The 27947-nt window shown below is 33.1% G+C and overlaps 1 protein-coding gene across 5 annotated transcripts in view; it reads right to left on the minus strand.

Annotated features, from left to right (window-relative positions):
- LOC126883135 (acetyl-CoA carboxylase) overlaps positions 1-27947 on the minus strand; it is a 465330-nt gene that overhangs the window by 206992 nt on the left and 230391 nt on the right. Inside the window, exon 1 of one of the 5 annotated variants that reach the window (XM_050648385.1) lies at positions 23434-23656. The exons of 3 other annotated variants lie outside the window; for them this stretch is intronic. The gene's annotated coding sequence lies outside the window, so the exon portion shown is untranslated. Of the gene's footprint in view, positions 1-23433; positions 23657-27947 lie in introns of those variants that run through there. One more of the 5 variants, XM_050648386.1, reaches the window with a different exon arrangement.

Consider the following 27947-nt stretch of genomic DNA (forward strand, 5'->3'; position numbering starts at 1 on the left):
ATTATAGCCTCAATGGTTAAATAGTTTTGTCTTCCTGTTCTGTAAACTTTGCTTTATCAACATTGTCGTGTGTCCGTGGGCGTGTAATTTGAAATAAAAAAAAAACAAACCAGGTATATCTATATGAATTAGAATTGACAAGTTCTTTTTCATAATATGAATATATAGAAATTTATTTCGAATACTTTGTACGCGTTAAGATGTTTCACTTTTTGCATAAAAACGGCACGAACGACGTATGAAAAAAAGGAATAATAGATTTTTTATATATCATAAATTGAACGAGTAATTCCAAAATGATTTGTTATTTGAAATATCTCAGTGGCGTACTATGTTTTTCTTTAAAAAAATTCACACCATTTCAACAGTAGATATAAAATTATTAATTTTATGTCAAAAAATGCGCAATAATTACCTCTTACAACACATCAAATTTCATTTGCATATCTGAACCGGTTTTAGAACAATAAAGAAATCGTCAGTTTGTAAGAAAAATGTCAACACCCCATATCTCGGAAACGAAGTATTTGCTGACATACGCTTATAGAGCAAACTGCCATTATTTTTTCATATAGAATTACCCTTTAAAGTTTGTCGCATTTATTTAGAAACATCCTGTTTTTTCTTGACCACCCTGGATTTCCATAGTTTTTCCTGTATTATTTCACTTGCCCGTTATTTTCAGTTCTTTCTGTTTTTCCAGTCCTGCAGGTTTCTTTTCTAATATTGCTTCGTCCATTTTATCTCTAAAAGATTTTCGGGGTCTGTCTCTCTTCCTTCTTATATACTCGATAGGTTATAATGTTAATATAATGTTATATGTTACATACATTTATATTGCAATTCAGTTTGCTCAATTTTCCTCCCGAAAAATTCCCCAACCAATTCAACCTATAAAAATTTTCCCATGTGCTTTCAAATTACCCTAAAAATGGGCGAAAGTACCCCAATCTGGCATCTCTGATTCGTCGCTCGTTTGGCTCGCGTCAATTGGGATATTCCCAAAACTCCCAAAAGTGATGATCCTACCGATCTACCGACATGTCCCTAGGATCTATCGAGTTTAAAAAAATATCCAAATGACATATTTTACTTAAGAGAAAACACTAGCGATCAACAGGTAGCGAAAACGCGTTCCAAGATTGCGGCTGTAATTTTGAATATTTTTTCGAGATATGTGGCACACGTATTCGTAATATAATAAAGAATGGCGGTACAGAGCCCAATTTAAAAAATATATTAATATGTGGAAATTACTCTGTAATTAAATACAATAGATATTAAAAAAACGAGCCTGTACCGCCACTAAGAAGAACAAAAAAATACACTTTCTTCAAATAAACTTTTTTATCCGATGCCTAGATTTTGTGTCATTTTGGAACTACTAAAATTTATTTTATTAGTATTTCCAAAATGACACAAAATCTAGGCATCTGATAAAAAAGTTTATTTGAAGAAAGTGTATTTTTTTGTTCTTCTTAATGGCGGTACAGACTCGTTTTTTTAATATTGTATTTATTTACAGAGTAATTTCCACATATTAATATATTTTTCAAATTGGGCTCTGTACCGCCATTCTTTATTATATTATAAATACGTGTGCCAAATATCTCGAAAAAATATTCAAAATTACAGCCTCAATCTTGGAACGCGTTTTGGCTACCTGTTGATCGCTACTGTATCACCTTAAAAATAAATTCGATAAACCAATTCATCATTTATTGCCATCAAAAAATTTCAGTAGGTAGTATTTTTTAACACGTTTGTATAATACCTTTCATTTCCTAAGAATTATGTATTATTTAAAAATTACATAATGGAGATTCCTAATCGTATTTCGGTATTCACATTTCATACAAGAGTCTCAAAGTACTCAAGTATAAACAATTTTTAGATGATTTTGGGAATATCGATTTCAAGCATCGTCACTTACCTTTTTATGTAAATATTCATGTGTTTCATAAAAGCTGATGTGACACTTTCGTCCAGTTCTTTATTAGTAAATAAAAGTTGAATTATGGTTGTTTGGGTTAATAATTACTTCGCATTTATAATACATATAGTAGGGGAGCAAAGTATGCTAAATGTGCAGTCACTCGAGCGCTTTGGGGACCTATTGGGTTGTGATTATTAGGTTCTAAAACCAAAAAAGTTAAGTAAAATTTTCCATTTTAGTGGGGACTTTCCATATTTTAATTTAATTTTCCATTTCCAACACCCGTTTTCTCCGATTATAGCGCCACCTACCCGTAATTAGAAAAAACGTTTCGAATAAAAGTTGCTTATTTTTACGCAAAGAATCCAAATCTGAAATAAAAAAAAGGAGTTCCTATTTAAGATTTTAAAGTAAGCCCCCCCACCTCCGTGGGGGTCGTGTTTGGTACCATTCGATAGATTTCAGAAAAAATATTCAGAAATTGTAGTATATTACCTATTAGCAGTTACCGTTAAGCCGGGTCCAGACTATGTAACAAAACATGTTAAATAACAAAGTTTTGTAACTTGTTACAAAATTTTAAATAAACAAGTTTTAAAACACAGTGTTGTATAACATTTTTCTGGTTATATAGCATGTTTTATGTTATCCAGCAGATGTCGGTAAACATCAAAGAAAGTTATAAAACCGCACCGCGACTGATCTACACCTAAAAACATGTTATTGAAACATTTCTCTGGCATAGTACCTACGCGAGCAGCAACCGTTGGAGTCATATCGCCTTGTTCATTCTGGAGTGATTGTGCTAGATTTTTCTTTGCTCTGTTCACGTAGGGTTATTTACGCGATGAAATTGTCGAAAGAACTGACTACTCATTTAATTGAGCTATTTCGTAAGTAACGAGTATTATGGGATTGCTATGGGATGAGCTACATTTATTGATTTAAAAAACAAATAAAAAACACGATGAATAGACTGAAATAGAAGTGAACATAGATACAGAAACTATAGTTAAAACTAATGCACGTACGCCTATAACTCAAGCCAACAAAAGAAAAGCAGTATGCGGAATCTTAACAGCAAATCGGTGCAAATCAACTCTAAATTTGACATAAATACTATTCTCTACAGAGCAGAGTGTTCAGACATAAAACCTGTAACATTCACTTCATTCGCTACACAGATGCAGACTGCTTCATCAGCTACTCAAACAGGCACTCAATCATACAATATATCTGAGCCTTTCTATTCCGTCCACTACACCTACATCCGCTACTTCTCCAGCTACACCAATTCAAACAGACAGTGACACTCAATCATGAACAGGTGAAGACGATAATACTGAGGAATTAAATTTTACACAAATGTTATACTTCCTCTCTGAAACAATGAGTAAAAAGTTTAAAAAATATACTTTGCTATTAATATAACTGTTAAGCTTTCTCTTATTGGAATTGCATCTCGAAATGTCTTTCCTGCCTATTTTATGGCCGATTTCATTTATAAGAAATTCAAAATCAGAACTTTCTATTCTTAAGAAGTTTTTAAAACTGCCATCACATTTAATGTCTCCTGTCGATGGGTCTATGTTATCTCTTTCCAGATCAGCTAAAAGAGCTATACCACTACCTATATTTTGCTCGAGCTGCTAATGAAGGACACATCCAAAATATTAATTTAACACGCCGGTGTCGCCTCCACAATATTACACAAGCTGCTGTTGCTATGAAGAGATCCTCCATACTTATATGACGCAATTTTATATACTACCTAACCTACCAGCTATCCATCTAAAATGCTGCAAAATTTATGCGCATGTTGTTGTTTTGTTTTTTGTTATATAGTCTGGATACTCATGCTATATTATAACAAGTTACATAACAAAGTTGTACAACAAATTTGTTGTACAACTTTGTTATTAGCATGTTTTGTTACATAGTCTAGACCCGGCTTTAGAAGTTCCCCGTTTCAGGAAAAAATATTGTCTTAAGAGCGATAGCCTAGTGACCTAGTGGGTAGACCTCGGGTCTCGGATTCGTAAAGCAGAGGTTTCGATTTCAAATCCGGGGTGTGGATCTCCGATTTTTTTATTTATTGTTACTGCATTCATGTCTGTAGACAATGTTGCAATCTATTATGAGCACAATAAAAAAATATAGTAATAAAATAATAAATAAATATTTCAAAAAAAAACAAGAAAAAAAATACAATCACTGGAAGCGAAACTAAACAATACGGAAGAAATATAACCACTGGATTCGGAACTGGATATGGAACTGGATAATATTAGAAAACTGATATTATAATATGTAAGCAGTACGAGCCTAGTAGGCCCATGGCTTGATGTACTATTCTTTTCCACTCCCTTTTGTCAGTCGCTTTTGTTTCCCAGTTCCTTAAGTTAATTCTTCTCATATCTTCTCTAACTCCATTACTCCATCGTGACCTCGGTCTTCCTCTTCGTCTTTTCCCTGCCAATGCACTAGATAGTACCATTCTGGGAATTCTAGATGGAATCATCCTCTGCACATGGTCCAACCATCTAAGTCTTTGCGCCTTAATTACTGCTAGTATGTTAGGATCTTGATAGAGCTCAGTTAGTTCCTTATTTGTTCTTCTTACCCATTGTCCATTTAAGTTTTTCCCACCGAAGATTTTGCGCAGTATTTTCCTCTCCCAAACTAATAACAACTCTTGATGTTTTTTTGTTGTGACCCATGTTTCAGAAGCATACGTTACTATCGGCCTTATTACGGTCTTGTAAGTTCTTAGTTTTGCTCTTCGTGATATATATTTACTTCTTAACAACCCATTAAAAGCAAATATAGCGCGGTTGCCCGACATAATTCTCTTTTGTATTTCTTCTTCACAGTTAGGATCTCTTGTGAAGACAGTTCCTAAGTACTCAAATCTCTCAACTTCTTCGAATTTATACTGTGTTCCCTTCGCTGTTGTCATCGTTATGTATTGCCCCCGAACGAATTGCTTATTTGTCCATTCCATATACTTTGTTTTTGCTTCATTTATATACAATCCTTTGGTTGCTGCCCTCTCCTCAAGTTTCATGACTGTTTCTATAAGTTCTATTTTGCTCCTAGCCAAGATTACCAAATCGTCTGCGAATGCCAAGCACTGATGTTTTTTGTGGTAGATCAGACCTGTTCTATTAATGTTTGCTTCCTGTATAACCTTTTCTAGTAATATGCTAAACATTATAGACGATAATGGATCACCCTGCCGCAGTCATTGTTTGACCTCAAAGCTTTCTGTTATAGTATTGTTTATCTTGACTTTATCATACTGATATATCATACTGATATTTTTTAAAAACACTAATAATATTGATATAAAATGTTAATCAATTTTATTTATTGTTATAAGAATCAAAGGTAAATATGATTAGGCGAATAAAGCCTTAGGTTTCGCAGTCAATATCCCAACCACACACACATGTTGCAATCTATTTCAATACGGTTTATAGTACAAACTATACATTTAGTATCAAAATAGTGGGATATATTTTTTTAGTTGAGGACACTTGGTCACATTGCATTGTTTCAGGATAAGGTGAAATATCTTCAATAAATGGAAAAAATCATGTATGTCATATATTATAATACTTTCTATACTCTTAATATGTAGTCTCGTATAAATGTGTAGTGACATGATTTTAAGTATAAGACAATTTTCAGAGAAAATAGAAAACTAAAACTATTTTAAAATGATTATTCGAAATAAAACATATGCACATATTCACTGTATTTGCCATCTAGTGGAGTAACTGTAAAATTAAGTCAGTAAAAAAGGTACATTAAGTTTAATTAAATTAAGTAAATCATCTTGTATACTAAAATTAAGGTTGGAAAATTGTCGTTTCAAAATGAAAATCGACAGGGGCAACAGTACCTATACTAAAATACACTCTGTATAGATAATTATGTCAAAGTTAATAATACTGGATAGAGAATTGAATATCCTTTCAAATGAGCTAGCACACGCCCCTATTCCCTATTTAAAAATAAGGGGTGGGGGAAATGGAAGGGAGGGGGTTGACAAATGACAGATATGTATGTACCGTAAAAACTGTGTTCCCCTTAGATCAAAAGTGGGGCTTTTATATTTATATGTTAAGTTCAATATAAATTTCACATAACTGAACTATCACTGTTTCCTCCATTTTGATTATTATTGTTCTCAACTAACGCTATTTTCAAAATTCTTGCTTTCCTATCCATCTTTAACTTAAATTATTAAAAAATATAAAACTATTTCTTTATTAACGCTAGTCTCCGATAAGGCTACCGTGATTTAATGCTGAGGTACTAAAATGTTATAAAATTAACAAACAGTACGAGCAAGAACAAAGAGTCCACATCCTTCTTATAACTACAAGTGACTGAAACATCGAAACAATGTATATACAGTCTCACTTTAATAGCTGCGTATAATGGCCTCACTTGGGTGGCAATATACTTGAACAATACGGGACACATATACGTAATTTTTTTTGTGTATACTCGTCATTTTTTAATTGCTATTTACTTGTCAAGGTCACTATGAAGAGTTGAAACGATTATGTCTACGTTTTCTACCGGTCCTCACTAAGTGCGCGTAATGTCAGGACCTCACTTTGATATCTGTGCATAAATATATATATATACCAGTAAGGAACGAATATCTATATACCCTAAGTTTTGCTGACGACCAAATAGTGATCGCACAAGACGAAGATGACCTCAGTTTTATGATGGGGAAACTGGAATAGGAATATACAAATAATGGGATGGAAATAAACAATAAACCTAAAGAAAACTGGATACCTAACAACGGAGAATACAGAAATAAAACACCTGAAAATAGACGAAGGTAAACAAATCAGAGGTACAAGTATTTAGGTTTTATAATATCAAACACATGGAAGTGGGCATTTTCATTACTGTGGTAAGGTGGAGAAAAAGTTTTGGAACAGTTTAATACGGACACTTTTAGGCGACAATTACTATATTAGATTGATACGGCTAAAACACTGCGATGGGGAAGGCAACGGGAAACCACCCCATTTTAATCCCTAGTAAAGTTATCATGAAATCAATTAGTGAAACGAATAACATTACTGATCATGGGCTGCGGAACTCAAGATCCGGCAGGGGAAGGAATACAAAATTAAACCACAGGGCTTCCCAGGTCGCTACAGCGAAATCCCTGTGAGCAAAACATCACCAGATATAAGATGAAAATGAAGAATCCGTATAAAATAGCTACATGGACTGTACCAACTTTATATGAAGCCGGTAAGCTGAGAAATCTACTCTCTGAAATGGACAGACTAAACATTACTATCATGGGGGTATGTGAAACAAGATGGCCAAATACAGGGAATTTCATAGCACACGGATACGCCGTTTATTTTTCTGGAAATCAAGACCATATGCATCGAAACGGAGTAGCAATAATTATGAAACAGCATATTAATAAATATGTGACTAACTTCATCCCAATGTCAGACAGAGTAATTTTAATACAGCTGAATGCTAAACCTGTAAATATAAATATCATCCAAGTTTATGCTCCCACTACAGATGCAGATGAGCAGAAAATGGAAGAATGCTACCATCAAATAGAAGAAGTGCTAAAAACAACAAAGAAACACGAAACAACAATAATTATGGGAGACTTTAACGCTAAAGTTGGACAAAAGATGACACAAAACATCACCGGAAAGTTCGGCTTGGGAGAGAGAAATCAAAGAGGTGAGCGTCTAATAGAATTCTGCCAAGAAAATGACTTCGTCATTACAAATACCTGGTTTCAACTTCCAGAAAGGCTTTCCTACACGTGGAAATCCCCTCAAGATGGACATCAAGGTAAAATAGTACGGAATCAAATAGACTACATCCTAATAAACCATCGATTTCGGAACAATATTAAACATGTAAGAATTTACCCCGGCGCCGACATAAACTCAAATCATAATTTACTCTGCTCCAAAATACAAATTAAATTAAAGAAACTAACAAAGCCAACTAAACCTATTGTTTGTTTTTTAACCAAGAGAAGTGATTCAAATTTACCGCGCTATATTGCTTGTTTGTAATTGGTCCAACCGCAGGCAAGTTTACTCCACTGTTATAAAAATTTGACACTAATGACATTTATCAAATTTTGACACTAGTGACATTTCATAGGTTAGTTAAGTTATATCGGCGATTTTTGTGTTTTCTGTGTTATTCCTCTAATTTTTAGATTGTTAGTCTGCTTTTATATAAAAAGCAGTTGTTTTTGGAACTCTTTAGTGACGTATTAATTTAATATATTTATGGATTACCGTTGAGGGCCGACTAGATCAACCAAAAAAGAAGATGTATTTGATTATTATTCTAGTGACTTTCTTGGGTGTGAATCTGTCTTTTTAGTTTACTCCTCCTGGTTAAAAAATAAACTATAGTAAGATATATCTCGACCCCCTTAAAAACACCCAAACGCGCGAACACATAGCACAGCAGATAAATAGTAAAATGCACAGAATATCAAATATACCAAATAGTCCTGTCGCCAGGGGGGGTACAACGGCCTCGTTAATTCAGATGGACTTACCCAAGTTTTTTTTATGTATTTTGACCCGTAGAACACGAATTTTTTGGGTAACAGTTGATCCGGATGTCGATAAGATTGTTATAGACCAAGAACTTGAGGAATCAAATAACAGCGATTTTTGGCAAAACAAAACAATATTTTGTATTTTTTGGGTCATTTTAAGCAAAAAATATTTCTACAAGTTTTTTAGTAGGATGCACAGTTTTCGAGATAAACGCGGTTGAACTTTGAAAAAATCGAAAAACTGCAATTTTTAAACCCGAATAACTTTTGATTAAAAAATAAAATAGCAATTCTGCTTAGCGCCTTTGAAAGTTCAAGTCAAATTATGTCGGTTTTGATTATTTGCATTGCTAAAAATTTATTGTGTTATTGTTAAACAAAGCTACAAACAACTAGTGCGTGAGTGATGTTTCTATGATTTCTCATTTAAAATCGAACGAGTAGGTAGAATAGGTACTAGTGCAATCAAGACTATTTCTACGTTACATGCGTTAAAACGCATGTAAAAGCACGGGAAACCCTACGTGTTTATAGCTTTGTTAAACAATAAAAAAATAAATTTTTACCAATGCAAATAATCAAAACCGATATAATTTGACTTAAACTTTCAAATGCGGTAAGCAGACTTGCTATTTTATTTTTTAATCAAAAGTTATTCGGGTTCAAAAATTGCAATTTTTCGATTTTTTTAAAGTTCAACCGCGTTTATCTCGAAAACTGTGCATCCTACGAAAAAACTTGTAGAAATATTTTTTACTTAAAATGGCCCAAAAAATACAAAATATTGTTTTGTTTTGCCAAAAATCGCTGTTATTTGATTCCTCAAGTTCTTGGTCTATAACAATCTTATCGACATTCGGATCAACTGTTACCCAAAAAATTCGTGTTCTACGGGTCAAAATACATAAAAAAAACTTGAGTAAGTCCATCTGAATTAACGAGGCCGTTGTACCCCCCCTGGCGACAGGACTAAAACGAAAACAGAACTATTAACGAATGTTGGTACGATATTCAAAACTCGATTTTAGAGGACGTAAGGGAATCTTTAAAAACACCTACAATGTTGGCAAAAAATGAATGGATGAAGCAAGAAATTCTAGACTTGATGGAAGTTCGACGAAAATACAAAAATATAAATATTATCAAATACCGTGAAATTAACAAACTCATAAAAAGAAAAATTAAACAGGCTAAAGAATCCTGGCTCGAGAATTCATGTAAAGAAATAGAAGACCTCCAAAAAAAGCATGACAGTTTCAACCTCCACAAGAAACTTAAATATACCTCCGGAATTAGAAAACAGAAAAATGCTCACGTACTTAAAACCGCACACGGAAAAATTTGTGATCACGAACAACAGTGCAAAGAATGGGAGAGACACATCAGTGACTTTTTTGACGATGCTTCTCGAGAAAATGCTCCAAATACTACCTGTGACAACCAATTAGACAGAGGTCCCAGTATACTGAAGTCAGAAGTCATAAAAGCAATACAACAAGCCAAAAACAATAAAGCACCTGGACCAGATCAAATCCCTGTTGAGCTACTTAAACTTTTGGATGAGGAAAACATTACCTACTTGACTACTTTCTTTAACAAAATTTACAACGAAGGAAAAATACCAGATGATTGGTTGGAGTCACTGTTGTATAACATTACCAAAGAAAAGCAGGCCCACCAAATGCAGCGATTTTAGACTAATCAGTTTGATGAGTCACACACTTAAGATACTTTTACGTATTATACAAAACCGAGTATTCCTTCTGTGCGAAACTAGAATGGGTAATAAGCAATTTGGATTTAGAAATGGTCTAGGAACTAGAGAAGCACTATTTTGTATGCGCGTTCTATTACAAAAAAGTTGTGAATTCCGAAAGAAGGTTTATGTTTGTTTCATCGACTTCGACAAGGCATTCGACCGAGTACAACATGATACACTTTTCCATTGCCTGCAGGCAGCAGGACTTGACAACTACGGTATAAGACTTCTGAAATACTTATATTACAATCAAGTAGCCTCTATCCAAATTGGAGACAGTCGTACTGAAAAACTGCCGATAAAACGTGGAGTACGACAAGGTTGTGTTTTATCACCCACCCTTTTTAATCTGTACTCTGAAGAAATCTTTAGGGAGGCTTTGGATGACAGACAAGAGGGAGTAAGGCTAGGCGGAGAAGTAATCAACAATATTAAATACGCTGACGATACAGCCATTCTTGCTGAAAATTTACAAGATCTTCAGACACTACTAAATCTAGTCAGTGAAGCAAGCTATCGGAGAGGCCTTAAAATCAACATTTCAAAAACAAAGTGGATGGCAGTTGGAAAGATTAATATAGATCAAGGTCAGCTTTCTCTTGATGGAGAGGAGTTAGAACGGGTAAATCATTTCAAGTACCTTGGCAGCTGGTTAAATGTAAATTGTGACTCTGATGAAGAGATAATAACTAGGATCGAAATATCACGGAAGGCTTTTATGACCTGGAAACCAGTTTTATGTAATAGAAACCTGTCGATGAATATTCGAAAGAAGTTGCTGAAATGTTATGTGTGGTCTATCCTATTGTATGGTTGTGAGACATGGACGTTAAAAGCCATAATGCTAAACAAAATAGAAGCATTCGAATTGTGGTGCTATCGACGAATCCTAAAGATATCGTGGGTTTCGCACACTTCCAATAAAGATGTTCTTCAAATGATGAATTCGGAACGTCTGCTCATAAGCATCATAAAGAGGAGAAAAACAGAATACTTCGGCCATATAATTAGAGGACCTAAATACCATCTGCTTCGCCTTATAATACAAGGAAAAGTGGAGGGAAAGAGATGGATTGGTCGAAAGAAACTTTCATGGCTGCGTAATATTAGACAATGGTGTGGCTGCACAGTAGAAGAATTATTTCGCGCAGCAGCCGATAGAGAGAGATTTCAGGAAATTGTAAACATGATGACGGCCAACGTCTGAATACAGACACGGCACCTAAAGAAGAAGAAGAAAAATATCAAACAAAGGAACAATTGAGGAAGATATAAAAAATAGACTAGGACAAACAAGAGACTGCATACAAAAATTGAACCCGATACTGTGGGATAAGAACATCAGCATAAAAACAAAAAGAAGAATATTATATATAACAATAAAACACTGAAAACGTTTGTTTTCTATACTTCCACAAAATTTATTACAACTAAGTGACTACAGCTGTTTCGGCAGAGTGCCTTTCTCAAGTGATATAGTTTACAATATGTTTGCCTTTTTAAGTCTTTAACTGAAGAGGTTTAGGAGTGGGGAGAAGTTAACAAAATTTTAAACTAAAAACTCCATAAGAAAGCCCTCAAATTAGTGTATCCACCACCACAGAAAGAACCCAGTACCTTCTGCTCTCTCACATATACTGGCAAGATAACAACAAAAATAGCCAGATACATAAAAAAGAAAGGAATAACACCAGCCTTCAGAACTAACAACAACTTAAGTAAATATATTAAGAACAATAAAAGCCGAAAGAGAAAGCAACTACAGAGTGGTGTGTACAAACTAACTTGTGGTGACTGTCCGAAAACTTACATCGGTCAAACTGGCAGAACCTTTGACAAACGGATAGCAGAACACAAAAGGGCTTTCAACAATAGAAAAACAGACACTTCTACATACGCACTTCACCTTCTAGATCATAATCATTCTTTCAATGAAGAGTTTCAAATTCTGCTTATCCAAAATAAAGGCCTTAAGCTCTTTTTTAGAATCTATGGAAATTAATAAATTGAAAATACAGACATAATTCTGAATGACCAACTCGAGACAAACAGCTCCCCACTCCTCAACCTCTTCAGTTAAAGACTTAAAAAGGCAAACACATTGTAAACTATATCACTTGAGAACGGCACTCTGCCGAAACAGCTGTAGTCACTTAGTTGTAATAAATTTTATGGAAGTATAGAAAACAAACGTTTTCAGTGTTTTATTGTTAGATAAAATGAACTTCCATCAAGTAACGGTCGAATCCATCAATTATTATTAGAATATTATATTATAATACCATGACAAGAAGTATTGTCACTTATGGGTGTGAAAAGTGGACAATAAATAAGAAAACCAAAAATAAAATAAGAGCAACAGAGATGGAATTCCTAAGGAGAAGCTGCAGAGTAACAAGGAGAGATAGAATAAATAACATAGACATTAAGAGAAGAATGGGAGTGAACTCAGACATAATAGACTACATTGAACAGCAGAGACTAACCTGGTACGGACATGTCAGACGAGCAGACCAAAATCGTTGGATAAACCAAATAACAGAGTGGAGCCCGATAGGAATAAGGAAGAGAGGTAAATCCCGAAGATCCTTCAGAGACGAAGTGGACGAAGCAATGGAGAGAAGAAATCTACAGGAAGGGGACTGGTAAGACAGAAAGAGCTGGAGAGAACGGTTGAGTGAAGGAATACAGCGAAAACTGTGGAAATCCTTAGTATATATACAAAGGGATCTAAATATCATTGCATTATTTACTTTTAAAATGGTTTAAAATTCAAAATAATGCTAAATGCATCCATATAAAAGCTGATGAATAATGCATTCTTATCGAGTTCTGAGCTATTCTGAAAATTTCAGGTGTCTAGGTAGTCTGGAAGTATGTTTAAAATGGATTACAAGATTTTCCGGACATAGTGATAAAGAACAAGTATATAAAAATTTAAAGCACTCATGGGAGTGCCGACAGAAGTGAAAACTTCTTATAGTATATAAATTTCAATGCTCAATGCTTTTTCCCCCATCCAAAAAGAAGTGCTTTACCTATAGTATGTACGCGTTGCGTACGTTCTATGCTATTTATATATACATACACATAATATATGTATATACGTACGAAATTTAGTTCGGCAAAGTGATGACAGTCGCAAACTCAATATTTTTCCCCATCTAAAAAGTTGACAACGTCCGTAAAGAAGTTTTCAGTTCAAAAATTTATTTCTTCGAAGCAATGACGGTCGCTAGTTTAATACTTTTTCCCCATCTAAGAAGTGCACAACGTCCCTAAAGAAGTTTTCACTTCAAAAATTTATTTCGTCGAAACAAGGACGGTCCCGATGAAGGTCGCTTATTCAATAATTCTTCCCCATCCAAAAAGTGCACAACGTCCCTAAAGAAGTTTTCATTTCAAAAATTTATTTCGCCGAAGCGATGACAGTCGCTAATTCAACACTGTCTCTCCATCTAAAAACGGCACAACGTCCCTAAAGAAGTTTTCCCTTCAAAAATATATTTCGTTGAAGTAATGACGGTCGCTAATTTAATATTTTTCCCCATCTAAAAAGTGCAAAACCTCCCTAAAGAAGTTTTCATTTCAACAATTTATTTCGTCGAAGCATTGACGGTCGCTAATTTAATATTTTTCCCCATCTAAAATGGGCACAACGTCCCTAAAGAAGTTTTCACTTCAACAATTTATTTCGTCGAAGCATTGACGGTCGCTAATTTAATATTTTTCCCCACCTAAAAAGGGCACAACGTCCCTAAAGAAGATTTCACTTCAAAAATTTATTTTCGTCGAAGCAATGACGGTCGCTAATTCAGTACTTTTTCCCTATCTAAAAAGGGCAAAACGTCCCTAAAGAAGTTTTCACTTCAAAACATAATTTCGTCGAAGCAATGACGGTCGCGGTGACGGTCACTAATTCAATACTTTTTCCCCATCTAAAAGTGCACAACGTCCTTAAAGAAGTTTTCACTTCAAAAATGTATTACGTCGAAGCAATGACGGCCGCTAATTCAATACTTTTTCCCCATCTAAAAAGGGCACAACGTTTCTACGGAAGTTTTTACTTCAAAAATTTATTTCGTCGAAGCAATGACGGTCGCTAATTTAATACTTTTTCCCCATCTAAAAAATGCACAACGTCCCTAAATAACTTTTAACTTCAAAAATTTATTTAGCCGATGATGGTCGCTAATTCAATACTTTATCCCCATCTAAAAAGTGCACAATGTCCTTAAAAAAGTATTCTCTTCAAAAAATTATTTCGTCGAAACAAAGACGGTCGCGATGACGGTCGCTAATTTAATACTTTTTCACCATCTAAAACTTCACAACGTCCCTAAAGAAGTAAAATTCAATAAAAAATTTTGGCTTGGTAAAAGGTATATTAGTTTAAAAAGACCCTATAGGGCGACAAACATAGAAACAAAACGTTTTCGCTCTGTAACAAGAGCATCATCAGTGTTACAAGAACATGGTGAGCCAACCAAAAAATACAAAGGTCTTTCAAAAACAGACTAAAAGTCTTATATAGTTGCTAACATGGCAAAATCCAAAGGATGGATAAAATTCCTATGGCTACGGCCCTAGGGCAACATATGACTCCCACACGTGGTAAGTGGGTCAAAAGGTAACTTTAGGTCATTATGTTACAACAGGTGACAGGCAACTTTGTTTCTATGTTTGTAGCCCTATAGGGGCTTTTTAAACTAATATACCTTTTACCAAGCCAAAACTTTTTATTAAATTTTACTTGTAATTAATGGTATACAGCCAGCTACAGGACATTTTTCCTAGTGGGTCCCTAAAGAACTTTTCACTTCAAAAATTTATTTCGTCGAAACAATGACGGCCGCGATGACGGTTGCTAATTCAATATTTTTCCCCATCTAAAAAGTGCACAACGTCCCTTAAAGAAGTTGTCACTTCAATAATATTACTATTATTATACGTACATTATAATAATATACGTACAAAATTTATTTCGTCGAAGCGATGACGGTCGCGATGATGGTCGCGAAATCAATCCCTTTTCCCCATCCCAAAATAGATTTTACATTTATTTTAAATTTAAATACTTCTACACAATTTATATATATACATACACATAATAAATATACGTACAAAATTTATTTCGCCGAAGAGATGACGGTCGCGAAATAAATCATTTTTCCCCATCCAAAAATAGGTTTTACATTTATTTTAAATTTAAATACTTATATGCAATTTATGTATACATACACATATTATAGATACGTACAAAATTTATTTCGCCGAAGAGATGACGGTCCCAAGATAAATCCTTTTTCCCCATCCCAAAATAGGTTTTATATTTATTTTAAATTTAAATACTTCTATACAATTTATATATACATACATTATGTATGTATATATAAATTGTATAGAAGTATTTACATTTAAAATAAATATAAAACCTATTTTGGGATGGGGAAAAAGGATTTATCTTATAATATACCTATACTCATATGTACAAAATTTATTTGGCCGAAGCGAAATACTTAATAAATAGCATAAGCGATGACGGTCGCGAATTCAATGGTTTTTCCCCTATCCAAAAATCGCACAACGTCCCTAAAGGAGTTTTCACTTCAAAAAAACGTTTTAAAAAGACTAAGAGCCAGAGATGGACTAGGTACTGGTGACGAGCGTCGAAAAAATCAAGACTAGAAAGGAAATAAAATAAAAAAATCACACAAATTAAGAACGTAAAACATGAGATCACAGATAACATACGAACCAAACAATCGATATGATACGGACATGTACAAATAATGTACTATCACAGAATCTCCAAGAAATGATTAGAATGGAAACTGAAAAGAAAGAGAAAACGGGAAAAAGCACAAAAAAGTTGGAGAGAGGACGTTGACTAAGACATGTGGAAAAACAGAGTTGAATGAAGATTAGGAAATCGCAAGTCATGGGCACACATTTTAATGCGATGTGTATATTTTATCTTGGTATTTACACACTCAATGCTCTTAGATTAACTAAAGATTCTCCCGTTAAAGTACTGTAGATGCCAAATTATCATTTTTGGCAGTTTGTTAAGGTTGTTTATAATGGTAGTCCTATATGAATGAGGTCATTACATCAAACAGGTATCATAACAATAAAAATAATATTATTATGGAATTGTTATATTACGTGTTGTATTCTACTGTTGTGATAGCGGTTTGAGTTGAGGTAATAATCAAATTCAAATAGAAATACCGCCTCTCATAATAATTTGGTAATTTGGTATTTATGGCACTGATAAATAAACTAACAAAACGGTTGTTAAGGGTCATAATTTGAATGAGTAATGGGTGTATAAAAAATGCCGACAATTTTGGTGATACTTTAATATCTGAAGCAAAATATCGAAATAAAATTAATCAGCAATGACACCAGAACTAGGCCTAATAATTTAGAATACTTTCTCAATCCTTCTGCAGGAAACATGCATGTAACGTATTCTACCAGTTCAGAAAACGAAGATAGAAATCTGTATTAATTTTCTGGTGATGAACCAACTGAAATACGGCCTGTTAACAAGTATAAAAATAGGAAAAGACTTCGAAATCCTTCTCAACATAAGCAAACAGCTTGAATGAAGCTCGAAATTCTGGACAGCGATGTGTGTCAAAGAAAGGAAAAATTGTCGAATGTAAAACATTTCAACATCACTAGAAGAAAGTCTTTGTTTCAGTCATTTTGGAAAATGGGAGATTTCAAGAGACAAAATTATTTTTTCTGAGGCGTGATACATAAATATGCAGTTAAGAAAACAAAACCAAAAAAGGACGGGATGACTCAGAGATCTTTGATCTTCTTAGTATAAATATTACTTGAAACCAAACAATGAATTATCCGTTATGGTTTATAAGAAATTCTTTCTTGATACGTACAATGTGTCTAAGGGAAGAGTTTCTCGCACTTAAGAAAAACAGAAGACGGTAGGTCTCCAAGAGACGACTATCCAGTCATTCCCTTCATACCAAAATTATTACAGGAGGAAAAATAAAGCTAACAGGAAATATCTATGCAAACCGTTGAACCTAAGAAAAATTTACGCACTCTGTTGAAAAATGTTATAGTAGAGCACCCAATATAAGGTCGATCAGCACTGAGCTGTTTAATGGATAAAAATTATTGGATATGTAATTTAGTATGTTAACAATTATAAAAAACAACGGGTGTCCGATCTAATTTTGTTCTGACTATAGTTAATTAATAATTGAAAAATGACTTTTTTTATATAAATAAAAAAAATTTCAGCCCGGGCAGATATTATTTCAGATTCTTTGGATCATTCTAAACAAAAAAGGTCTTTTGTGATTTGTTTTCTTAATGTTGTTCTGAAGTTATTTCCTTGTGGCATTTTTATAATTAAGTATTTTGTATTTTGACAACGAAACCCGATTTGGGCTTCGAAACGTTAATAAATTCATTTTTTAGTAAAATTATGGCTTATTTCCCATAGAAAATACTTAATTGTTTTCTTAACTTGATCGTTTTCGAGTTATAAACAATTTAAAACTGAAAAAATAACGAAGGATGACGATTTTCAAGGGTCAAAAACACAAGTAAACAATATTATTTTTGTAATCATTAAGTACCTAAATTCAAGTTCAAACCTTCTTCATCAGGTCTCGATAAGAATTTTGGCCGTGTTTTATTCTAAACTACACTCACCCGCACAAATCCGTCACTAAAATGTTTTGATTAAGTTTGACAATTTATAACTTTATTATTTGTACTCTGATTTTCAAGATTCTTGCATCAGTTTGTACATGTATTAATATCGTTTGTTATTATTCCAGTAAAAAAAATTTTGCTTACATGGCATTATACGGAGGTGAATGGAAGCGTTGTATTTTCTCCTAACTTTAACAAATTCTGTGGAAAAATTGAAGAGGTGATTTTGTTTCATAGTCCTGTCATATTATCCCGGCGGCATTACTAAATTTTTTTTTGAATTATCCGAATAGGTATCTCTTTTCTTGTAAGAGCTGTACAATTTCTTGTAAATAAAAACACTGATTGACTCATAAACATAAATATCTTTAATAGAGGTTAGATTGATATGATTAGAATGGCCCGCATGCAGCACAGATCTCAATCCTATTGAGAATTTATGGGATGAATTAAAGTCTAGCTATTCGAAGTCATCCTAGGCCTCCAGAAAATTTGGTACAGTAATTTTAGTGCGTTTGATATTTTTAATTAAATACACCTTCAAAGCAGTGTTTTTATTTACAGCTTTTACAAGGAAAGAGATATTCGGATAATCTTCTTCTTCTTCTTGTAATAGGACTATGTCCTGTTTCTTCTGTTACAGTCTTTGCTGCGATCCAGAGCTCCAACTCTCGTACCATCGTTTTTTGGGTCTTCCTATGGGTCGCTTGGTGTTGGGCTTCTGTGTTTTCGCCCAATGCGCCATACGTTCAGGGTCCATCCGATCTACGTGGTCTCTCCACATGCGTCGTCGCGCTCTTGTCCATCTCACTACGTCTTGAACGCCTAGCTCTCTCAATGTGTCTTCGTTTCGTATTCTATCTCTGAGTGTGATACCTCTTATGGATCTTAGGGTTTTCATCTCTGTTGTTCTCATTATTTGTTTGGTCTTTGTTGTCTCGGCCCTTGTCTCAGCTGCGTATGTCAGTACGGGTCTAACACATGTCTTATAAATGCGGACTTTGCTTTCGGTGCTCATATATTTATTCCGCCAGATTATATCCCTCAGGAAACCATATATTCTCGCTGCTTTCGTTGCCTGCTGTTTTGATTCTTGCCACAGATGCCTGTCGCTAGATATTTCCACACCTAAGTATCTGCAATCCATTACCTATTCGATTATATGGTCGTCCACTACTAATTTACATCTAATTGGGTTCCTGGATATTACCATCGACTGGGTTTTCTCTTTGGATAGTGTCAGGTTATACTTTTCGGCGGTTATTTTGAATTTTTGTAGTAGGCGTTGTAAGTCATCTTCGTTTTCGGCTATTAAGATTGCATCATCTGCGTAGCAAAGTATTCTCATGGTTCGGTTACCCATTTTGTATCCCTGATTCATTTTGTTAACACTACCTATAACTTCATCCATTATTAAATTAAATAGGCATGGACTGAGGCTGTCCCCTTGTCTAATGCCTGCATTGATTTTGATTTCTTCCGTGAGCCCGTGTGTGGTTTTAATTCGTGTTTTGTTGGATCTATTGAGCTCTTTGATTATGTTTCTATACCTCTGACCTATGTTTTTCTTTTCAAGGATAGTGAGGACGTCCTTTAATCGTACTCTGTCGAATGCTTGTTTCAGATCTACAAAGCATGTGAACATGGGCTTGTCGAATTCTATTGATTTCTCAACTAATTGTCGCATTATGAAAATAGCGTCTATTGTAGATCTGTTTGGGCGAAAACCCTGTTGTTCTTCCGATACACCGGCTTTCTTATATATTTTTTGGGATAGAATTTTTGTCAATAGTTTTGATGTAGAATTGAGTAGTGTAATTCCTCGGTAGTTCGTAGGATCTGTCTTTACGCCTTTCTTGTAGATGGGTATTGTTATACTCTCTCTCCATTCCTCTGGTACTGTCATGTTGTTTACAATTTTTTGGAATAATGTTGTTATCTCTTCTATTATTTTTGTACCTCCGTATTTAATTAATTCATTTGGTATATTATCCGGACCTGGTGATTTTCTATTTTTTGATCTTTTGATTGCTTCGTTTACTTCTTCTTGGGTGATGTTGTCATTCTCTGTTTCTTCTTGCTGAATGTTTTGTAGGTCATTTCTTTGTACTTCATTATTATCGTCGTTACCGTCTTTGTATAGATTCTCGAAATGAGTTACCCATTCTTCTGGTTTTATTGCGTTAATTTGTAATTCAAAAAACAAAATTTTAGGGATACATCCAAGATAATACAAAAAAAAGTATGAAATAAAATCAGCCCTCCAATTTTTCCACAGAATTTTTTAAAGTTAGGAGAAAAAACAACGCTTCCATTCACCCCCGTATAATGTCATCCAGGCAAAAAAAAATTTGTTACCGGAATAATAACAGACGACACGAAAATATGTACCTACCTAAAAACTGATGCAAGCATCTTGAAAAATTTTAAGTGGCGGAATTTTGTGCCGGTGAGTGTATATTTTTTTAATTGTTAATGAGGAAGGTTTCTTATGAGAAGACGGGCATTAACAACTAAAAAACAATGTTTTAAAATGAAATAAGTCCATAATACTTATCAAGAACTGATAGAATAAGGTGCGAACTTGAATTTAGGTACTTCGTAATTTCAAAAACGATATTTTTTACTTATGTTACTGAGCCTTGAAATTCGTCATCTTTGGCTCTTTTTTCAGTTTTAAATAATTGTTTATAACTCGAAAACGATCAACTTAAGAGAAAAATTACGAAAGACCTTTTTTGTTTAGAATGAACCCAAAAACTGAAATAATATCTGGCCGGGTCGATTTTTTTTATTTATAAAAGAAAAAGTGATTTTTTTATTATTAATTAATTATTATAGTCAGGACAAAATTAGACCGGATTGTTCTTTATAATTGTTAACATACCTAGTAATACCTACTTAATTACATATCCAATATTTTTCATCCATTAAATAGCTTGGTGCCGATCGACCTTATATTGTATCTCAGACTATTAAACTGAGATCGGAGACATTCAATAAAAGGAACACTTTGTTTTATAGATATACATTCAATAAAAATTCAACTTGCATTTTTACATTCCTAAGAAAGAAAAAATCGAATGTTCCGATATATACAAAATTAAAATATCTAACCCTGATTTGAGCCCGGAAGATAAACGAATACTTAAAATAGCCTAGTAAATGAACGGGAAATACGGCGATATCGTGTAATTTTCAGGGGCAACTCCGAATTGCATGACAATTTGGATTTAGGTTCTACTTACACTCCACTTCAAAGTTGAATAATTTGTGCCGTTGGTTGCTTTTACTTGGGGGGTGACAGTCACCCCTTCTCGGGGGTGAAAAACCAAACGTTCAAGATAAGACCGGAAATGGATAAATTCATTGATTATACGCAACTTTCGTTCTATAGAGTTTTTTTATGTAAGTCAATACTTTTTGAGTTATTTGCGATTGAAAATGTTTATTTTTTGGCAAAAAATTACTTTTTTAGACGGTTTTTCGCAAATTCCTCCAAAAGTAAATATTTTTTCGAAAAAAATATTTTTAGCAAAAATGTAAGATAGAAAAAAAAACGAAAATAGTTGTGTATTCGTGAAGTCTATAGATCCAGCAAAAGCAAATTTGTAGCTCATAAAAAATACGCTTTTATTCATCCAATTCCAAATTGAACATTTCATCGTGAAATAACCAAAAAAATTAAGCACTTTTCGGGAAAAACCCATTTAAACTTTTTTAAAAAAGCTTTATTCTAATTGTTTATGTAAGTTTCTAGCATTAATGATAAGCGAGTTACGCACAAAATAAAGTGTGCACCTTTTTTTTTGGTAAAAAAGGATCATGAAAATCTCGCCATGTTTAGCTCCCCAAATGAAATTAATCGTTAACGCTTTAGAAATAATTTACTTTACTTATCTATTTATTATATTCTGTCAGTTTTACCGGTTTAAAGTGCTTATTTTTGAAAGGGTTATTGTTGAAAGGGCTTAAACGAGCCACTAATCACGAGTGTATGCAAAATTTAAACAGCCATATCTTAACCAATTTTTGTCTTACAAAAAAAATGAAATCAGCATATTTTTAGCAGCAAATCCTACATTTTTGTACTCTGAGATTTTTCATATCTCTAATAATTTTTAAGTTATTTTGAAAAAAAGGAAATTTTTCCAAAATTTTTAGAAAATTTCTTTTACTATTAAACCAAATTTTTTCTAAAAAGAAGCACTTCAAACCGGTTAAACTTACAAATCATATAAACAATACACATACGTTTAAAGTGAATGGTAAAGCGGTAACGATTAATTTTATTTAGGGTGCTAAATAGAGGGAGATTTTTACGATTTTTTAACAAAAAAAAGGGGGCCATTTTTTTCCAGCGTAACTCGTTTATTTTTGATGCTAGAAACTTTTTTAAACAATAAAAATAAAGCTTTTTTAAACACTTATGTTAATAAGTTGTTCCCGAAAATTGCTTAATTTTTCGGTGATTTCACGTTGAAAGATTCGATTTGGAATTAGACAAATAAGAACGTATTTTTCAAGAGCTATAACTTTGCCTTTACTCGGCTTACAGACTTTACTGATACACCATTTTTCTGTTTTTTTTTTTATAAGCTACACTTTTGCTAAGAATGTTTTTACGACAAAATATTTACTTTTTGAATTATTTGCGGAAAACTGTCTGAAAACGTAGTTTTTTTGTCGAAAAATAAACATTTTCAATCGCAAATAACTCGAAAAGTATTGACTTACATAAAAAAACTCTATAGAACGAAAGTTGCTTATAATCAATGAATTTATCCATTTTCGGTCTTATCTTGAACGTTTGGTTTTTCACCGCCCAAGTAAAAGCAACCAACGGCACAAATTCAACTTTGAAGTGGAGGGTAAGTATCCGAAATTTCATGCAATTCGGAGTTGCCCCTGAAAATTACACTCCAAAACGGTAATTTACTGGGCTAAAAGGGATTATGAGCTTCAAGGAAAAATGACCGAAATCTGAACCATTCAGAGGCAAAGGATTCAAACTGGAAAAATCAGTTTCACAGTCTTAGAATAGAAGGACCAATAGTCGGCAATAAACGTATTATATTTTAATGTCTTAAAATTCTTAAATGTCTTATTTAAATTACTTAAATGAAACTCTTATCTAAATCGCTGGACATCTGTTACGTCTTTTACAAGAAATATACTACATAATATTAATTTGTGTTCTTATGGCATTCCATTTAAAGACCCAAATCCGACAACAATGTTTGGTATTACTAACCCACTTACGAGATTGTAAGACTCTTTAATTAAATTTAAATTATTCAAAAATCTAAACACTAAAATCGAAATTAAGGACTGTAGGTACTTAACAACATCTGGTATTTTATATATCATTTCATTAAAAAAATAATATAACTGGTTCTCTGAAATAGATGGAAATTTAAACGTTTGTAATAATATAACCTTAAATTTCAGTACTCTACTTTACATCATTCCATAAATTATAAACTTTTAAAGGCTCACTATACTAAACTAATTAACCGACTATCACCACAACTTAACGGAAAACATTCACTTATTGAGAAAAAACGAATTCATATTATGTTATACTAGGCGTATTGATGTTTTTCTATTTTCCAAAACGAAACGTCAACGACAATACACGGAACTGAACTGACACGCGCAGTTTCCCAACATCGACTGAAAAATATTATTCATGGAGTTAAAAATTCAACAAGTGTTGTGAAGACGCACCACGCGAATCCAAAAACACACGGGAGCCGCGAGCCAATCAAAATCTGCAAAACGGTATTACATCAGGTCATCCTAGCATTGTTGCCAGATGAACTATAAAGAATTCCTGCCGAAATGGATATAGAGAGGAATTATTATTGTAAAGAGTTTTTAATTTAAATATTGCAAACAATTGAAAACTTAAATTATTTCTAAAAAAGAATATTGGCCACAGTCTCCAGTATACAACAATGAATCCGAAACACATATAATAGACAGATTTTCTTTGTGAAGTTACATCTTTGACTAAAATGTTTATATAAAGTCTATTAGTACATATATCTTATTTTTAAACAGTGAGCACGTAAAGGTTGAAATAACTTTATTTTTTCGTGAATGGACGATTTTGGAAATAAATCCCGAAACAGGTCGATTTTCAACGAAAACATTTCGTTTATAAATTCGCAAAAGTGTGTGTGTTATTGTGTTGTGTTGCCACTCCTGCAATACTCAGATCAGATTTATCGATGGATTCTTATGTAGTTTTTTCTTCTGAATCCAAATCTGAAAACGGCATTTCGATATTTCTAACCGTCTTCGAGATAATCGACATCAAAGTCTAAAATGTGACGTCACAATTGTTTTATTTTCTGCCGACACACTACACGTCCAGCTGAAATCGTTGCTATACTACATTCGCTCTCGCGAGATTTTTTTTGAGACATTCGGAATAGGAAACCTACAACACAAAAATTCCTACTTCACACTATTAACTGCTAAAATCAACTCAAATCAACTTAATCTTTCATTAAAAAAAGAAGAATTATTAGAAATAGTGGGAGTGTCTACTAATCTCACAAAATTTTGTGAAGTTTATTTCTACAAAATATTTTTATTTTGTACAATAAATAATTTTCTCATTTGCTACCAATACATTATAATGGTTTAAATAAATAAATATTGATTGGCCTAAGGTTTATGTTATTTTTATGTCTGTTTACTATTAATAATATTGGATATGAGCAGGTGCCTTGGTTTTGTAGTAATTTCCAGTCACTTCTGACAACTGAATTTTTCAAAAAAGAAATTACTAATGTCAGTGTCAAAAAAAATCTCGCGAGAGCGAATGTAGTATATTAAGTAGGCTAGTTTTTTAATCTCGATTTGTTAAGCAAAGCATAGGTTATTTACATTTGAGTTTGACACTTGGTGAATGTCAAACTAAATTTTAAATAAAGTATTAATAAAACATCAATGACATTTGATAGTGAATTTAATTATTATATAAAATAAATAAGATGTTCAAAAATACAATTTGAGTATAATATTTTTAAAGCAATAATTTATTAACAGCTTTAAAAAGGTTTATAGGAGTATACGGCCTCCCCTTTATGATAAATGGACTGTTCCATTTGCTATGAAATTAAAATATAGTCGGTTCGCTAAACTCGACACAACTGGCTAGTGATTTTAGTAGGTAATTTTTTTGTTTTTGCGAATTTTGACAAAATTGACAAAATTACTAATTATTTAGTAATTATTAACTAATTAATAATTATGTTTTTTGCCAAATTGGCAAAATTATTGACTAAAATCACTAACCGGTTGTGTCTGAGTTTAGCGAACCGACAGTATATGAAATAATATTGTTTGGTATAAAACATTATGGTCTGATATGTGCAATTACATCCTTCTAATGGAAAAAAATATTTGAAGATTTTTCTCAAATTATGGATTGGTATACCAACAACATTTTCATTTATAACTCTTTTATTTTCAATTTGACGAAGAAACGTTATTCTTCATAAAAAGCTCTTCGTGTTCTAAAATTTATGATGCAACCATCATATATAAAATTTTATTAATTTTATACGAGGTATATAAAAAATATGAATTTCGATCAAGAGTAAACTACCTTTTTGCACGATTGATCATTTTTGACTGTTGACCGTGACAGTTTTTACGTCAGTAGGTGACATTTACTAGCAACTCGACGGTAAGTAATCCAACTCGACGGTAAGTACTCCAACTCGACGGTAAGTAATTCACTTACCGTCGAGTTAAAAAAATTCCTTAATTTTAATTTATTTTTTGAAGGAATAAAGAAAACTAACGAATTATTTATTAATGTTGAAACTTATGGTAAAATTTGTTAAATTATTTAATGAAATCCCACTTGTTTGGGCTGTGGTTTCACTTCTAACAGAAACTCCTGCAGAATCGCATACATTAGTAGTATCCAACATTTTTTCTCTTCAAATACGCGATCAAAGTTGAAAACTTGGAAATATCAATGCCATCATAAAGAAAAACGGTGGATTTAATCATTGAATATTCTGCCCAGAGGCTTCCAGGAGCTTTCAACTGCATGTGTCTTTGAACGAAATATGCCAATAGAGTCTTTTCTTCGATTCTTAAATTCCTGCCTTCGCACCATTTTTAAAACTTTGGTAGGTATTTTGATAACGGATTTTGGATTTTTCGGGAATAATTGCGTAACACCCTTCTTCCCAAGCCCGTTCAATTTCTTCAAATTCACTTTCGCTCATATTTTAATTTATAATAATCAAAATTGTACTTAAAATTATTGACAACTAAATAAAAACTCAATTCTCCATTATTGTTATGCACCCTAGTTACTACCTAACAACCAAAGTATCTATCTTGATAAAATGAATGAAACTAGTCAATATGACGAAAATGTTTAATTTTATAATTTATAATGGTATCAATCGTGCAAAAAACGTTATAAGCATGTCGAACGTTAAGGGTAACCGATCTCAGACAATAATTGGAGTCGTCGCTCCGCTCCTCCTCCAAACAATTGTCTTCGATCGGTATAAAACCCTTACCGTTCTCCATACTTAATATACTATTTTGCACGATTGATCATTTTTGACTGTTTACCGTGACAGATTTTACGTCAGTAGGTGACATTTACTAGCAACTCGACGGTAAGTAATCCAACTCGACGGTAAGTACTCCAAATCGACGGTAAATAATTCACTTACCGTCGAGTTCAAAAATCTCTTAATTTTAATTTATTTTTTGAAAGAATAAAGAAAACTAACGAATTATTTATTAATATTGACACTTATGGTACAATTTGTTAAATTATTTAATGAAATCCCACTTGTTTGGGCTGTGGTTTCACTTCTAACAGAAACTCCTGCAGAATCGCATACATTAGTAGTATCCAACATTTTTTCTCTTCAAATACGCGATCAAAGTTGAAAACTTGGAAATATCAATGCCATCATAAAGAAAAACGGTGGATTTAATCATTTAATATTCTGCCCAGAGGCTTCCAGGAGCTTTCAACTGCATATGTCTTTGAACGAAATATGCCAATAGAGTCTTTTCTTCGATTCTTAAATTCTTGCCTTCGCACCATTTTTTAAAACTTTGGTAGGTATTTTGATAACGGATTTTGGATTTTTCGGGAATAGTTGCGGAACACCCTTCTTTCCAAGCCCGTTCAATTTCTTCAAATTCACTTTCGGTCATATTTTAATTTATAATAATCAAAATTGTACTTAAAATTATTGACAACTAAATAAAAACTCAATGCTCCATTGTTGTTATGCACCCTAGTTACTACCTAACAACCAAAGTATCTATCTTGATAAAATGAATGAAACTAGTCAATATGACGAAAATGTTTAATTTTATAATTTATAATGGCATCAATCGTGCAAAAAACGTTATAAGCATGTCGAACGTTAAGGGTAACCGATCTCAGACAATAATTGGAGTCGTCGCTCCGCTCCTCCTAAAACAATTGTCTTCGATCGGTATAAAACCCTTACCGTTCTCCATACTTAATATACTATTATAGTTCATAACATTTAAATTAGAATGATATAATTGCACATTAAAACATAATTATTAATTCTAAACTACTTTTCATGATAGCAATTTTCCATATTATGAATTAAAATACGTGAATAAACAAAGTTTTCGTTATGATAATGCTCGCATTTTCAGCTTGTTATTTTTAAATTACGATTTTTTGGCATATATATCATACTAGTGACGTCATCCGTCTGGGCGCGATGACGTAATCGATGGGGGTCGTGTGCTGGCTCATTTGAAAAGCTATTCAATTATCTATGTAGTAATATAAACATTAACAAAATTATTTATACAGGGTGTCGAAAAAATTTTTTTTAAATAAATTAATTGACAAAAAGAACAATGTTTATAATTATATCTATCTAAATCAAAATGCATTTTACTGCTGT

The sequence above is a fragment of the Diabrotica virgifera genome, chromosome 4, assembly GCF_917563875.1.
Source record: "Diabrotica virgifera virgifera chromosome 4, PGI_DIABVI_V3a".
Taxonomy (NCBI): domain Eukaryota; kingdom Metazoa; phylum Arthropoda; class Insecta; order Coleoptera; family Chrysomelidae; genus Diabrotica; species Diabrotica virgifera.